Source organism: Orcinus orca, chromosome 14 (assembly GCF_937001465.1).
Source record: "Orcinus orca chromosome 14, mOrcOrc1.1, whole genome shotgun sequence".
Classification (NCBI taxonomy): domain Eukaryota; kingdom Metazoa; phylum Chordata; class Mammalia; order Artiodactyla; family Delphinidae; genus Orcinus; species Orcinus orca.
The window spans coordinates 12851948-12867916 of record NC_064572.1 but is presented as its reverse complement, the minus strand read 5'-3'; the positions used below and the strand labels follow the sequence as shown (position 1 = coordinate 12867916).

The window sequence follows — 15969 nt, the reverse complement described above, 5'->3', positions numbered from 1 at the left end:
CTTTTTTTTTTTTTAAAGATTCTTTTCACATATAGGCCATTACAGAGTACTGAGTAGAGTTCCCTGTGCTATACAGCAGGTTCTTATTAGTTATCTATTTTATATATAGTAGTGCATATATGTCAATTCCACTCTCCCAATTTATCCCTCCCCCGCTTTTCCCCTGGTAACCATAACTTTGTTTTCTACATCCGTGACTCTACTTCTGTTTTGTAAATAAGTTCACTTGTACCCATTTTTTTATCGCTTATCCACATATAAGTGATATCATATGATATTTGTCTTTCTGTGTCTGACTTACTTCACTCAGTATGACAATCTCCAGGCCCATCCACGTTACTGCAAATGGCATTATTTTGTTCTTCTTTATGGCTGAGTAATATTCCATTGTCTATTTGTACCACATCTTCCTTATTCATTCCTCTGTTGATGGACATTTAGGTTGCTTCCATGTCTTGGCTCTTGTAAATAGTGCTGCAATGAACATTGGGGTGCATGTATCTTTTTTACTTATGGTTTTCTCCAGGTATATGCCCGGGAGTGGGATTGCTGGGTCATATGGTAGTTCTATTTTTAGGTTTCTAAGGAACCTCCATACTGTTCGCCATAGTGGTGGCACAAATTTACATTCCCACCAACAGTGTAGGAGGGCTCCTCATAAACCAGTTTTATATTTCAGACTTTCATTTTTGGAAGTTTTTTTCTTTTTTTTGAAAGTATATAGTCTATGGATTTTTTGTTGTTGTTGTTTTAGTATCTGTTACAGATAATCTCTCTGGCATTAGTTAATATGAAAATGTTTTTATTTTGCCCTCATTTTTTTTTTTAATTTATTTATTTATGGCTGTGTTGGGTCTTCGTTTCTGTGTGAGGGCTTTCTCTAGTTGTGGCAAGCGGGGGCCACTCTTCATAGCAGTGCACGGGCCTCTCACTATCACGGCCTCTCTTGTTGCGGAGCACAGGCTCCAGACGTGCAGGCTCAGTAACTGTGGCTCACGGGCCCAGTTGCTCCGCGGCATGTGGGATCTTCCCAGACCAGGGCTTGAACCCATGTCCCCTGCATTGGCAGGCAGATTCTCAACCACTGCGCCACCAGGGAAGCCCCCTTGCCCTCATTTTTGAAAGATAAGTTTGATGGTACGTAATTCTTAGTTGGCACTTATTTTTCTCTCAGACTTTGAAGTTGTTTATTGTCATCCCTCTTAACATTGTTGCTTTGAGAAGTCTGCAGTATATTTAATTGTCTTTCCTTCAGAAGTGATCTGCCTTTTCTTCATGGTTGCTTTAGAGGTTTTTTCTTTGACTTTCTATTCTGCAATTTCCCTACATGTGGATTTCTTTTTATTCATCCTGTTTGAGATTCACTGTGGTTCTTAAATTTGTAAATAAAAGACTTCTATCATTTCTAGAAAATTGTTCCCCATTACCTACTTGAATACTGCCTTTCTTTCATTTTCTCTTTTCTCTCCTCTAGAGATTTTGATTCAGTGTCTGTTCTACCTCCTCATTCTAGATTTCATGTCTCTTATTTCTTGGTCATCTTTGGGTTTCTCCATCTTCTAGTTTCTATGCTGAAATCTGGGTAATTTTTTCAGAAATATTTTCCAGTTAACTAATTCTCTCACCTGCATCTAGTTAACTTTTTAATCTATCTTGAAATGTAGATTGAAATATCCATGATTATATTTTTCATTTTTCAATGTTGTTTCTTATTCTTTTTTTACATCTACTTTAATAGCAAGGGAGTACCCTTGCTATTTCTTCACTTTTAAAATTTGGCCTTCTTTCAATGTGATCATACTTTAACCATGTCTTACACAGTTATTTTAAACTCAGAATCTGATAATTCCCATACAGGCATACCTCATTTTATTGTGCTTTGCAGATATTGCTTTTTTTACAAATTGAAGGTTTGTGGCAACCCTGCATCCAGCAAGTCTATCAGTGTCATTTTTTCCAACAGCACTTGCTCACTTTGTGTTTCTGTGTCACATTTTGGTAAATTTTGCAATACTTCAAACTTTTTCACTATTATTCTGTTTGTTATGGTGATCTGTGATCAGTGATCCTTTTTTTTTTAATTTTTTTTTTTTTTGGCTGCATCGGGTCTTTGTTGCTGCGCGCGGGCTTTCTCTGCTTGCAGTGAGCGGGGGCTACTCTTCGTCGCAATGCGCGGGCTTATTGTGGTGGCTTCTCTTGTTGCAGAGCATAGGCTCTAGGCGTGTGGGTTTCAGTAGTTGTGGCTTGAGGGCTCAGTAGCTGTGGCTCGTGGGCTCTAGAGCGCAGGCTCAGTAGTTGTGGCGCAGGGGCTTAGTTGCTCTGTGGCATGTGGGATCCTCCAGGACCAGGGCTCGAACCCGTGTCCCCTGCATTGGCAGGTGGATTCTTACACCACGCCAGCTGGGAAGTCCCTGATCAGTGATCTTTGATGCTACTACTATGACTTGCTGAAACCTCAGATGATGGCTAGCATTTTTTTTTAGCAATAAAGTACTATTTAATTAAGGTATATACATTGTTGTTTTTTTAGATATAATGCTATTGCACACTTAATGGGCTACAGTATAGTGTAAACATAACTTTTATATGCACTGGGAAACCAAAAAATGTGTGTGACTTGCTTTATTGCGATATTCACTTTATTGTGGTGGTCCAGAACTGAACTCACAATATCTGGGGTATGCCTGGAGTTGGAATCCTCAGAGGCCTAAATCTGTTATTTACTGTTTCTGCTGACTTTTACTGAACAGGTGATTCCTGTATGCTTGGTGATCTTTTTCAAAATTGTGAGTTCACATTTGACTGAAGTTAACCTGTGGGAATCCAGAGTGCCTAATTTGGAGGGGTTTTTTCCCTCCTTGTCTACGAGGAGCAGACAAGACTACCAGCATGAGATCCTTTTAGTCTGATTTGAGGGTGTTGGCTACATGGGAGCCTTGGATTAGACTGCTTCTTTATGCCAAGGGCCACAGGTTTAGCCTAATAATCATAGTAATGTTATTTACAGTTGCCCTAAGGAAAGCACATGTTTTCCTTTGTTTTCTGCTCATCAATCAGCTTTCAACTCACTAGGCCTTTTAACATCTTTATTTTCCTTGGTTCCTAGTCTATTAGTTGAAATAACTTCTTCCCAGTATAAAGCATAGAACTGTTTCCTCTTCCTCACAGGATAAGACCTTGTTTTGTTTTGATTATATCAGAGCTCTCCAACCTTGGATTAAGAGAGGCTACTTTCCCTTTCCTCCGGAGAAGAGAAGTGGACTCACAGGGCAATGAAGCACTGAGGAAAGGTTAATCAAGGCCCTGAAAGGAGATGTTCGGAATAGTGGACCCTGATAGAAAAATCTCAAAGTGAAATTGAGACCAATCAGGGTTCTTGGCCTCCTTAATCAATAGAAATTAATATGAGGCCAGACAAGAAATTCAGGCAAGGCTTTACTGGGGCCCCTGCTGCAGCAAGGGGGGAGTAAAAACAAGTAACAGGTTCCCTTGCTCACTCCCCAAGGCGAGTGAGCCTAATATGTTCCTTATATGGGGTGAGGGTAGAGGTGTGTCCAGGGGTTGGGCCTGAGGGGTGGCTTAGGTAGTTTGCCCACCCCTTTGGTGGTGCTGTGTGCAGGGGGGCATGCACTGTTCCCTGCTTTTGCTCCCAGCTCCTCAGAAGTGGCAGTTGGGTTTCTGGTCCTTTTGTATCGTCTTGTCGATAATTTGCTCCACTTTACAGGCAAGCAGTTATTTATAGCCCCTTATAGTTTCTTTGTATTTTGTTGCTTGAGGAGATGTTTGTCCAGGTGCAAGCACTGCAGCAAAGTGTCCCAGGTCCTTATAAGCCAAAAAGAAGCAGGTTTGAGAGAAAGATGGAGTGGTGCGGCTACAGCAACATTTACAGTGCTCATTTCTGGTAGGAGCTGCTGTCTTCCATCAAGTAAAACAAGCGTCGGTTGTTTTTGTTACTGTATTTTATTTAGTTATTTTTTGCCACACCACAGGGTTTGCAGGATCTTAGTTCCCTGATCGGGTATCAAACCCAGGCCACGCCCGGGCCACAGCAGTGAAAGTGCTGAGTCCTAACCACTGGACCACTAGGGAATTCCCATCTTACTGTTTCTGTGGATGAGCCAAATGTGAGAGGGAAATTAAGCCAAGGGTAATCACTAATGATATTTGATCTTTTGTTTCAGATGTCTGTTTATTGTGATAAGCATGCATACAAGAATGAAAAGGAAAATCCTATCCCAGACTGCAAACACAGCTTGAAAGAATTGAGAGAGATTGACACCCGAGCCATCTCTGGAGAGACTGACGTGATGGACAGGAGAGACTGGTACTTGACAAGTCTATTTAGGATCGTTGAAATAGACCAGGGCTTATGTAATACAGATCCTCTTTAGCTATGTATTCATTCTGTTGCAGTGGTCCCTACTAATGTCAGATCCTCCTGGGTATTGTCAGTTGCTACCACTACAACATGTTTTAGTTCTATAACAAGGTCAGAGAAACTAAAATATCTGTGCCCTTTAAGGCTTTTATTGAGGAACTATGCCATCCTCTCACTTGTTACTCGTTTTTTCCCCCTCCATGTCAGCAGTATTCAATGAGTTTTGTTGAGTTCTTATTGTAACAGTAACAACTGACATTAGCAGTCCTTATCCCAGGCTTAATAGGAAATGGGGATTCAGTAGTGAACAAGCCAAGCATGATCCTTGACTCAAAGTGCTCAAGGTAAAAATGGTTGCCCCAATCTTGCCATAAAATACTTACTACTTTTGAGAAATCAGACTGAACCTTAGTGGAAGGGTAAGAGAAAAGTTAGTATGGTAAATATAACACTTTATCATGAACTTCCAAGAAACCTAAGTATAGTAGAGATCTGCTGGGTTGCCTCAATCAATCTGCACCCACGCCTAAGTATTCTTGCAATGGCCCACTTTCATCTATACAGTTCCAATAGCATACATGTTTATACAAATCTGGTGCTTCTGTGGGGGGGTACCCGGCTCAAGCAGTTTCTGAGAATTTGGAATTAGGACCAAGAGATTATATTCTCATTCTAGAAAGGAAGAGAAGTAAATCTTAGAGAAAATGGCTGCCACGTTCTGCTTATGTGGACACATAAGCAGAGAAAGCTGCTATGCTGTGAAAAGGAAAAGTTGACACCCAGAAAAGGCAGAGATGAGATACGCTGAGATTCCTGAGGAATCTGAGCCCCTAATTCCAGTTTATTCCTCCAGCTGTAATAGGGAAGAACAAATATGACTCCATATTAGACCTGTTTCTTTTACTTTAACCTGTGCGTTCTATTGCTTTTGCTTTGAGTTGAGAATGTTGCCTATAGCCTGAAATATACAGAATAGCCCATTCTCAAGGCTCTGACCTTTAAGGGTGTAACACATTTCCATTCATATAGAGATAAAAAGTTGCAGAACAGAGAGTAACATCCTGTTGGAGGTTTACAGGAACATGGTGACCTAACCTACTGGACAGTTGCAAGAACAAAGGATTCCAACACCAAGAAGTTTGCAGCAACCAACCATGCCCCTCCCTCATCTTTGCCTTTAAAAATGCTTTGCTGAAACCCTTTGGGGAGTTTGGAGTTTTGCGGGCATGAGCCATCTGTTCTCCTCGCATGGCCCTGCAGTAAACCTTTCTCTGCTCCAAACTCTGTCATTTCGGTATCATTTGGCCTCAACTATGCGTCAGACGCATGAACTTGTGTTCGATATCACAGCCTGCCTGCTTCCTTGCTCCTGTGGCCCCCGAGTCACTCCTGCATCCTTATAGCACATTGCTCCTTTCTGCTTAAATTAGTCCAGGTGGATTTCTATTAATTTTTCACTAAGTTGTAAATTTGCAATAGATCCGTACAACTATAGGGAATGTTTTTCTGTTTGCTAAAGGCTGAAAAGAAAGATGAAAACTAGAAACATTTGCTTTTTGATCAACTCTGGGCTTTCTAAGAACCATCAGCAGGGTAAGTAATTTTGGCAAAACTTACTGTGCTTCATGGGTCAATCTGACCTTTGCAACTGTTCCTTTTCTGCCTCAATCCATTTGTATGCCCACCAGGTGAGTCCCTGTTCTGAGAGAACCTGAAGAAGTACAGCAGGGAGGCACTAATCATTTATTGGTTAACAAACGATACACTTTGGGTTAATTATACTTATGCTGTGATTTTACCTTTTACTTCTTGAATCTGAACCAGCAATAGTATAGAATACTTTTCCCTAGTACTTTCCTGGTGCCTGGAGCACCAGAAAAATCATTCATGGGTTACTTTCACTATTTGTCTCTGATACATTGTTTTAATTATGCTGAACAGGAACTATGGTCTTATCCTCAGCCAGGGCAATTGTATTATCCTTACTGATCACAAGGTTACTGTAAGGAACGGCACCAAGAATGGAGGAGAGCTTAAACAAGCTTTATTTGGGTACGCTCCAGGGGGACGTTCACTGGTCCGAGAGAAAGGGGCCAGAGAAGTCGCGCCCCGGTGAGGGTTTGGGCAGAATTTATAGGGGAAGAAGGGAAAGGGGTGTGGTGAATCCGGGAGGGCGCAGGGTATTCCTTATTTGGTGGTCTTTTCGGGTGTCGTGGGGGACCGTTAGTCCCGCCCCTCGAAAGGCGGGAAGGCTGGGCTGGGTCGAAAGTCCCCAGGTCAGTTCCTGGAACTGGGTGCTCCGGAAAGTCTCCAGGTCAGTTTCAACCTGTGAGTCTGATTGCGTTCCCCTGCCTCGGGCCAGTTGGCCTTACAGTTACTTTTGTAACTGAGGATTGTAGGACATTTATTCAGCATGGATTAGAAAGTACTTGACATAAAGTCTACAGTGTTATTCATTCATTCAACAAATATTTATTGAGTGACTACTAGGGGTGCAGAGGAGGAATCAAATAAATATTCCCACCCCCATGGAGCTTACACTCCAGCTGAAAAGGAAAGAAATAAGCAAGATAAGTAAAATTGTATTTTCAAATAGTGCTAAGGAGAAAATAAAACAGGAAAGAGAGGAAATACCAGGGAAAGGGGGATTACAATTCTAGATATGGAAAGCTCACCAAGAAGTTGAATTTTGAGTGCAGATCTGGAGAAGGTGAAGGAGTGAGTTACATAGATATTTGGAGGAGAGTATGCCAGGCAGAGACCAACAGTTGCAAAGGCCCTTGGCGGAAGCTTGCTCACTATGTCTGAAGAAAGCGAGGAGGCATATATGGCTGAAGATGAATGAGCCAAGAAGAAAGTAAGTAGAGATGAGGTTAAAGAAATAATGCAAACACACCATTGTAAAGCAATTATACTCCAATAAAGATGTAAAAAAATAAAAAAATAAAATGACAAAGAATGCGGGTTAGATGCTCTAGGGTCTTGTCGTACTCTGCAATTTACTAATAAACCATTATGTGCTACAAGAAAAAAGAAAGAAATAATGCAGGCAGATTACATAGGGCCTCACAGGTCACTGTGAAAACTTGGGCTTTTATGAGAAGTGAAAAGGGAGCCGTTGAAGGTTGAGGAATGACATGATTGATGTATGCTTTAACACGAGTACTACAGTTGTTTTGTTGAGGAAAAAATTAAAGCAGGGCAAGGAGAGAAGTAAGAAGAACAATTAGGCTGTTACAGTAATCCACGTGGGAGATGATGGTGACTTGAACTTGGGTGGTGTAGTGGAAACGGTGACAAGTGATCAGATTCTGGATGTATTTTGAAGAGAGAGCCAGCAGGATTTGCTATTGGATCAGATTGGAGTGGGAGAGAAAAAGACAATAAAACGCCAAGGATTTTGGCCTGAATAACGGGAAGAAGGGAGTTGCCATTTACTGAGATGGGGACCATGGCAAGAGGAGCATCCCAGGGCAGGAATGCTTGTCAGACATCAAAGTGAATGTGTCAAGTAGGCAGGTGGACATGAGTCTGGAGCTGAATGCAGAGATCCAGGCTGGAGACAGAAATTTGGGAGTCACTGTCATTTGATGGCATGTAAAGTGACGAGGAAATCTCCAAGGGAGTGAAAATAAATAATAAAAAAGAAGAGCATATTTAGAGGTTGTGGAGATGAGGAAGAAACAGCAAAGGAGACAGAGGGAGGAAAACCAGGGCTGTGGTATTCCGGAAGTCAAGGGAAGAATGTGTTTCAAGGGGAGAGCGATCAACTGTACTGCTTTATGTCACATATGTGAGAACTGAGATGTGACCTCTGGATACAGCAGTCTAGAGGTCTGTGGCGAGCTCTGATAAGGGCAGTTTTGGTGGAGTAGTGAGGACAAAAACTTAATGGGTCAGTGAGAAAATACAATGAGCAGAATTGGACACGAGTGAATATAGAGAACTATTTCACGGAGTATTCTGTAGAAAGAAAGGTGTGGCAGAAATAGGGTCAAGAAAGTGTTCTTAAAGGCTGGGCATAATTACAACACGTTTTTATATACTGATGGAGGAAGGCTGCAGAGTGGCAAGTTGGTACGCCGGAAACAGAGGAGAGAACTGTTAGGGCAATGCTCTTAAATTGGCCAAAGGAATAGGGCTAGTGTATTAGGGGAGGGTGGGCAATGAGGAAAGGTAGATGCAGGCCAGGTACATGTGGTCGTAGGAGATATATGCCTATCCTTTGGTTTCTGTATGCTTTTTGCAAATGAAACAATTTTTTTTTTTTTTTTTTTTTTTTTTTGTGGTGCACGGGCCTCTCACTGCTGTGGCCTCTCCCGTTGCGGAGCACAGGCTCTGGACGCGCAGGCTCAGCGGCCATGGCTCACGGGCCCAGCCACTCCGCGGCATGTGGGATCTTCCTGGACCGGGGCACGAACCCGTGTCCCCTGCATCGGCAGGCGGACTCTCAACCACTGCGCCACCAGGGAAGCCCCCGAAACAAAATTTTTGTTTATCATACTTACATATAATGATAGTGATGGGTGACATACTCACTTTGGGATGACAAGGTTATCTTTAAAATCTGAAAAGTTCAAATGTTGCTAATGCTGTTGCTGTGAACATTGAGGGAAATGGTATGCTAATATTCCAAGACAGTCTGGTGTCCTTTCTCCCAAATAGTTCTTTCTGACACGGCTATGTGGATGTTCTAAAGTGTTTCCTAAATAATCAGCTCTATTAAAATAACCCCACAATAATTAGCCCCCTTCCTTTAAACACCAGCTATTTTTTTAGTTTGGATCTTTGAATCATAAGTCTTTTCTTGTTATTTTTTTTTTCCTCAAAGTATCCTACATTCCTGTTTCCTGCGCATTATTATAGGTAGTCTAGTATCGACGTACACACACTACCGAATGTAAAATAGTTAGCTAGTGGGAAGCAGCAGCATAGCACAGGGAGATCAGCTCCGTGCTTTGTGACCACCTAGAGGGGTGGGATAGAGAGGGTGGGAGGGAGGCTCTAGAAGGAGTGGATATGTGTATACATATAACTGATTCACTTTGTTGTACAACAGAAACTAACACAGTATTGTGAATCAATTATACTCCAATCAAGATCTATTTTTAAAAATCAGGAAAATATGGCTGCTGGCTGCTCCATTCACTGAATTTGCAACTTATAGCTACTTTCCCGTTCAAACTATTAAATGTGGGTACATGGGATAATGGGTCATTTATTGAGTTGCTCATACTGAAAACCAGAGGGATCACTCTAAAATGTTTAAAATATGTTAGAAGAAGGCTTTTTGTTGGTTGGTTAGTTGGTTGGTTGGTGACAAAAGGCTTGGCAGAGCTCTCTGTTTTCTAGGTGGGATCACTGAAAGTGAAGATTGAAAAACTCTTACAAATCATCTGGCCCAATCATTCATTTGATGCTTAAACTCCCCTATAACACCTCTGCTGAATGTGTGTCCACACTTTCCTGAGCTCTAGTGCCAGGGAACTGACTACTTCACTGCTCTGTGTCGTCTTAGAAATGAACAAGCAAGGACACATTCTTAAGTTTCTACTTAAAATGATGATGAATTGTATGAAACTTTTCAGGACAGGCAAGAGGTTTTTCAGTTGTTACTCAAAGACTTGTAAGTCAGAATTATGCTTTTACATAGATACAGAATGGGGAAATGCAGGTGGCATAAGAACCTTATGCAACAGGCTGAGCTGCAAAGGATCCCAAGCTAATTCTTGTCTGAAGCACTAGTTGCTTCACAGGTGAGGGCAGAGGATAATATCGGAGGTCTGAGCTGGAGGCTGCTATCCCAAAGCTATCCTGTATCTTAATTTTCTTCCCTAACCTTGACAGCGTGGCAGATGCTTTTGTCTCTGACTTAGCTCCGGGTACCTGGTTTTACTGCAAGATTTAAAATCCCACCCTTCTGGTCATCGTTTTGGTCAGAAGATCAAGTTCATAATCATTAATGTTTGGTAAGATAACTGGACACAACTATGCATTTTGTTTTCTCTTAAAAGCACACAATGCAGACAGAGTGAAATCATTACAGGTTAATGATTCTGATGTTTCACTTTTGTTTTAATCTACCTATTAGAATTAATTCCAGCTGAAGTAGACTTGTCCATTTTTGACATAAACCTCAGGATAGTAAGTTTACTAAAAAACTGATTTCACTGGGGAGAAAGGAATGAATAGGTGGAGGACAGGGGATTTTAAGGGCCACCAAACGATGGATACATGTCATTATACGTTTATCAAAACTCATAGAATGTGCAACACCGAATGAAGCCTAATATAAATTATGGACTTTGGGTAATAACGATGTGTCGGTGTTGGTTCATTGATTGTAACAAATGTACCACTGTGGTGGGTGATGTTGACAGCAGGGTGGGCTGTGCTTTTAAGGGGCGGGGGTATAAGGGAACTCTTCTTGCTCAGTTTTGCTGTAAACCTAAAACTATTCTAAAAAAATTAAGTCTATTAAAAAATGATTTCACAAAGCCTTCAGGTATAAACACAAGTTTTTGAATAAGCACAACTACTCATTTCCAAAATGTTCTTTTGTTATTAGAAAACTTGGAACCATTTTTGATCAATTGTTACCCATTGCAATGAAAAAACTACAGTGGGGACTTCCCCGGTGGTCCAGTGGTTAAGACTCCATGCTTCCACGGCCAGGGGACACAGGTTAGATCCCTGGTTGGGGAGCTAAGATCCCGCATGCAGTGTGGCGCGGCCAAAGAAACAAACAAACAAATGCTGACAGTGAAGACATTTACTTCTTTGGTAAATTATTTTGTACAGTGAAGCATCACTCTAATTTAGTTGTATGATAAATCCAGAGATGTCTGAAAAAAGCACCACAGACTAGGAACATCAGATTTTCAGACATTTTTTAAAGCAGAACCTGAAAACTGGGGGGAAATATTCTCTCAAGTAATTGTAAAGTAATCTCTGAGATAACTGGATATTTTCTCCGGGTTTTCTGATGGTTTTATAACCTGGTGGCAACTTCAGACTGATAAAAATAGGTAGTATTTTCTAAGAAATAGTTAGTTGATTTTATTGTTTAGCAGAATGGAAAGTGAATCCCTGGGATTATGGAAGAAAAGAGAGGCATAAATGACCTGTTTCATTCTTGGGGTACTGGAATCCCGAGAATGCAGTTTAGTATGGTGATTCATCCTGCTTCAGTGGGTGACCGTGGACAATTGTCACAGACAATAAGAATTCCACTCGGATTCCAATCCTACGAGATATTAGGTAAGGGGCACTTACAGTGTCCTGCAGAGTATGTGTTATGCTCATCTTTTCTCCAGAAAAGAGCACAGGATTTTTATGTAACATCTCAAATGTAACATCATCCTGCTCCAGTAGAAGGAGAAGATCCTTGAAGAATGTGTATCTATGAGAGATTATCAAAAATAAATAAGCTACAAGGACAGCACTGTACAAGCTACATTGTACAGCACAGGGAATGTAGCCAACATTTTACAATAACTTTACTTTTTTAAATAAATAAATTAGTTAATTTTTATTTTTGGCTGCACTGTTGGGCATACGGGATCTTAGTTCCCCAACCAGGGATCAAACCTGCTGCACCTGCAGTGGATGCACAGAGTCTTAACCACTAGACCGCCAGGGAAGTCCCTACAACAACTTTAAATGGAGTATAATCTATTAAAAAAAAAAAAAAAAAAAAGAATAATTATGTTGTACCTGAAACTGATACAATATTGTAAATCAACTATACCTCATGAAAAAAAAATGTCCTAAATAGAAAAAAGGAAATCATATGAAGTGGAAACAAGCAACTATGTGATTCTGTTAAGGCCAAATGAAATCTGTATCTGAGTCAAGATGTTGGCAAGTGAGAGAGACTGATGCACAGGTGGTCAAGCTTCTTCCCAACTGATACTGGACAATCAAAACCAGATTCTACTGGGGGAAGGGGTTGGAGAAGGGGGACAGTAGGGCAGTAGTGGGGGAGGAATTGGGAATGTGACCATTGGAGAAGCAGCAGGAACACAAAAGATGAAGCAGCTGACTGAACTCCATATATGGAGCAACTGAATTTGGAGAAACTAAACTTCTTGAGGTTCCCAATGGCTGGGGGTACATATTGACAGGAGGGAAGAACTCAGTCATTGCCGACAGAGAAACACCTCCAACAGGAATTGAATGACCATCTATGACCTTCTCTGCCTTTCCCTGTCTGCAGTCACCATCTCCATGACCTTGTCCCTCTCTCCTTCCTGGGATGTTTGTTTTTACGTCATGCAAACATTCTTTCTCGGTGTTAGCCCTCACTGTCGTGTGCCCTGGACACTTTGTGGAACGGACTGGAGTAGGAAAGTGGATAGAAGTCAGACAGTCCCAATGTGTAGGAAGCAGTGAAGAACTTCATGATTATGTGAAGTCTTTTGCATTCTAGAAATTAGGTAGGAGGATGAAATTGGCAGAATCATAATTATGATTATGTGAAGTCTTTTGAATTCTAGAAATTAGGTAGGAGGATGAAATTGGCAGAATTATGATTCTAGTTTTTCCAATTATTTACATTTAATAGGTGTTTCCCCTGATCACATGATATATGAACTTCTAGCACAATACCATAATATGTTTGTTATATAAAATAAAGTTTTATCCAAACTGCATTATCACTATGTAAACTCCTTTAGAAATGGAAATAATTCTAACTTAAGTCTATCAGCTTTAATGCTGTTAAGTGAAAATACTTGAGTGTCACAGCTGAGTAAATATTCAAGAAAAAGCAATGAATACTTTAGGTAGGTAACTAACAAGCCACAGGCCAGCCAAGTTCTTTTGTTTTGATTACTTTTCATCCCTATTGTGAAAAGAAAAGGGGAAGAAATGCCCTCAGTAAAATTCAGAAATCCTATCATCAAGCAAAAATTCCCTTTATAACTAAGTTACAAGTAGAAATCCACTTAAAAAATTGCCATGGCCGGTTGTTAACACACCAGTGCTGTCTACAAATACAGTTGTTTAAACACACCAGATTGCTGTCATTATTCAGCAGGTGCATTAATCACAATTCAGCTTGCTATCAGGAGTGAAAATTACTGGTGTGTAAATTTCCACCCCATTCCCTTGACTTTTACAGGCTCCGGACACGCAGGCTCAGCGGCCATGGCTCACTGGCCCAGCCGCTCCACGGCATGTGGGATCCTCCCGGACCCGGGCACAAACCCACATCCCCTGCATCGGCAGGCGGACTCTCAACCACCGCGCCACCAGGGAAGCCCTTCCCTTGACTTTTATTTTGAGCCATTCATCAACAATTTCCTCCATTAGAAGTCACAAGTTAACCAAGCTATAAAAAAAAAAAAATCAAAGAAACACAATTTGATGATATCTCAGAAATGTAAATACTTAGTGCAATTTGGTTAATTCACAAAATCTCTTAAGCATTACAGTCTACTAAGAAAATTCTCAAGACTTTGTTTCAACCATTAGCTATGGACATACCAAGAAGTGCTTGAGAAAAAAACAGAACTCTTGAAGTAGTAAATTTCCAGTAACTGGTTTCAACCAGTCCTCTGACAAGTGTGTTACTCCCTCAGTTTTTTTTTTGCTAATCCCCCAATACACTTCTAAAGAACTGTCATCCATTGCCTTAAAGAAAGGCTGCCAGTTTCATCTTATTGCCTTCACCAGAAATGTTCCGGCCCAAGGAAGCCAGGTCCCAGCTGTCCATAGGAAATGTTCAGAGGGCACCATACCCAGGATTGGTTCTGAGATAGATGTCTTCCAAGATAAATTAAGATCCTAGATAATATTAACCAGTCAATCAACAAATATTTATCAATTACTGTTCATAGGAACTGAGATAGTTATTAAAGAGAACATAGAATAAGAAGAGCTAGTCCTCTACAACGTTACACACTAGATGTCTATAATACACGTATTCACAGGAAAAGCTAGCTTCTAATACAGAGCAGCAGATTGTTGGTGCTAAATGAATGTGGTGATAGGAACCGCCATAGACTCTGGATGACTCACTCCAGACTACAGGGATGAGATAATTCGGCCATCGACTCAGAGAAGAAGAGAGATGCGGAGTGGAAAGTAGGGGAGGTGAAACAAAGGGACGAGAGATGGGGGAATCATTTGTACTTGAGAGCAAAACGGAATCTGCAATAAATATAAATCTGTTTTTGTGCATGGTGTCAGTGTGACTACATTTCAAATATGACTATTATTCATCTTGACTTAAGCAGATTTTGACACTATTCATTCGAAAAGCTGAAGCACACTGAGGTCATCCATGGCTGATTCTGATTTTGGTTCCATTAAGAATCACGGGAAATACAGTCATAGCTGGCCCTAGTGGAATTACTATCTATACTAAGATTATTCCTCCAGGTTAACCCTCTCCAATAATCTGTCCCAACCAAATCAATTATAAATTGTCATTGTTTGCAATGAAGGAGTTGTACTGATTGTCTTCCTAGCTGGCCCTTCTCAGATTAATAGATCTGGAAGGTCTATAAATTCTTCCATTTGAGCAATGTGGTCAACTTTTCTACACCTTAGTTCCAGGTAATTAGGTTCATCTAATCCAGGTGATGTTAAGTAAATCAAAAATTACATAAACTACAGGATGCATATTGTTACTATTTCTGGGCCGCCAGTGTCCAGAGGTGTGCTTCTTGGTTTTCTGCACTCAGGACATCTGGGACAATTTAATGAATGTGTGAATATATGCTGAGGTTAAAAAAAAAAGTATGTGCAGAGGGAGTACACGAATAAAAGCATGACTTCCTGAAGGGGACATCTGTCACTTTTGTCTGACCAGCGTCTTTTTCCCTTCTTTTAATGATTGAAGGCAGTAGCACTCACTATTCATCTGTGTAATTACGTCTTGCTCATTTTGTGTGGTATTGTGTGGTTGTCAATCAAAGAGCTTGCTCCCTCCCCTGAAGCTAAACTCTAGAAGAAATCTGAATTTTGATAGGAGGGACAATGACTAAAATGATTGGAACTGATCAGTCCAATGGCAGTGTCCTAGGTAAGACTCTCCTTGGAGTCCCTGAATGCTGTCCTGATGGACTTGCATTTCCGGAGGTGTGAGTGGTGAAATCTTCCTCAGTACTATAAGCTATTCCACACTTTTAAAATCTGCTATTATTAAAAAAAAATTTTTTTTTTAGCTAGAGCTGATTTTTGTGGGTTGCAACCAAAGGGAATTAGCACATACACTTTACTTCTGTTACAACTTCCAACCATAGCATTAGGGATGGAAAGGTTCAAACTGCGCATCCAAGAGAGGACCCAAGAGTAAAGATCTATTCAAGGACCTGAGATTTTATAACAAGTAAATTTATAATCCACTCTTTTTAACAACAACAAAAATTTCCCGGCATTTTTTTATAACATCATCCCAGGATGTATGTGTTACCAGTAACATAAAACGCTGAACAGAGACAAGGACTCTTGAGGAAAGTCCACTGGACTTGATAAGAGCAAAGCTTTAGCAGACTGATGGGGACAGAGTACGTTTATATGAGGGAAAGAAGGAAACGGGAGGATAGAAAATATAAGTTTGGCAAAGAAAAAAAGAGGAGGGA

The 15969-nt window shown here is 40.8% G+C and overlaps 1 long non-coding RNA gene across 1 annotated transcript in view; it reads left to right on the top strand.

Annotated features, from left to right (window-relative positions):
* The window catches only part of LOC117201960 (uncharacterized), a 43809-nt gene extending 36557 nt beyond the window's left edge, over nt 1-7252 (top strand). Inside the window, exons 3-4 of the long non-coding RNA XR_004484110.2 lie at nt 4182-4324; nt 5898-7252. This is a non-coding gene — a long non-coding RNA (uncharacterized LOC117201960). The remainder of the gene's footprint in view (nt 1-4181; nt 4325-5897) is intronic.
* The last annotated feature ends 8717 nt before the right edge of the window (nt 7253-15969 follow it).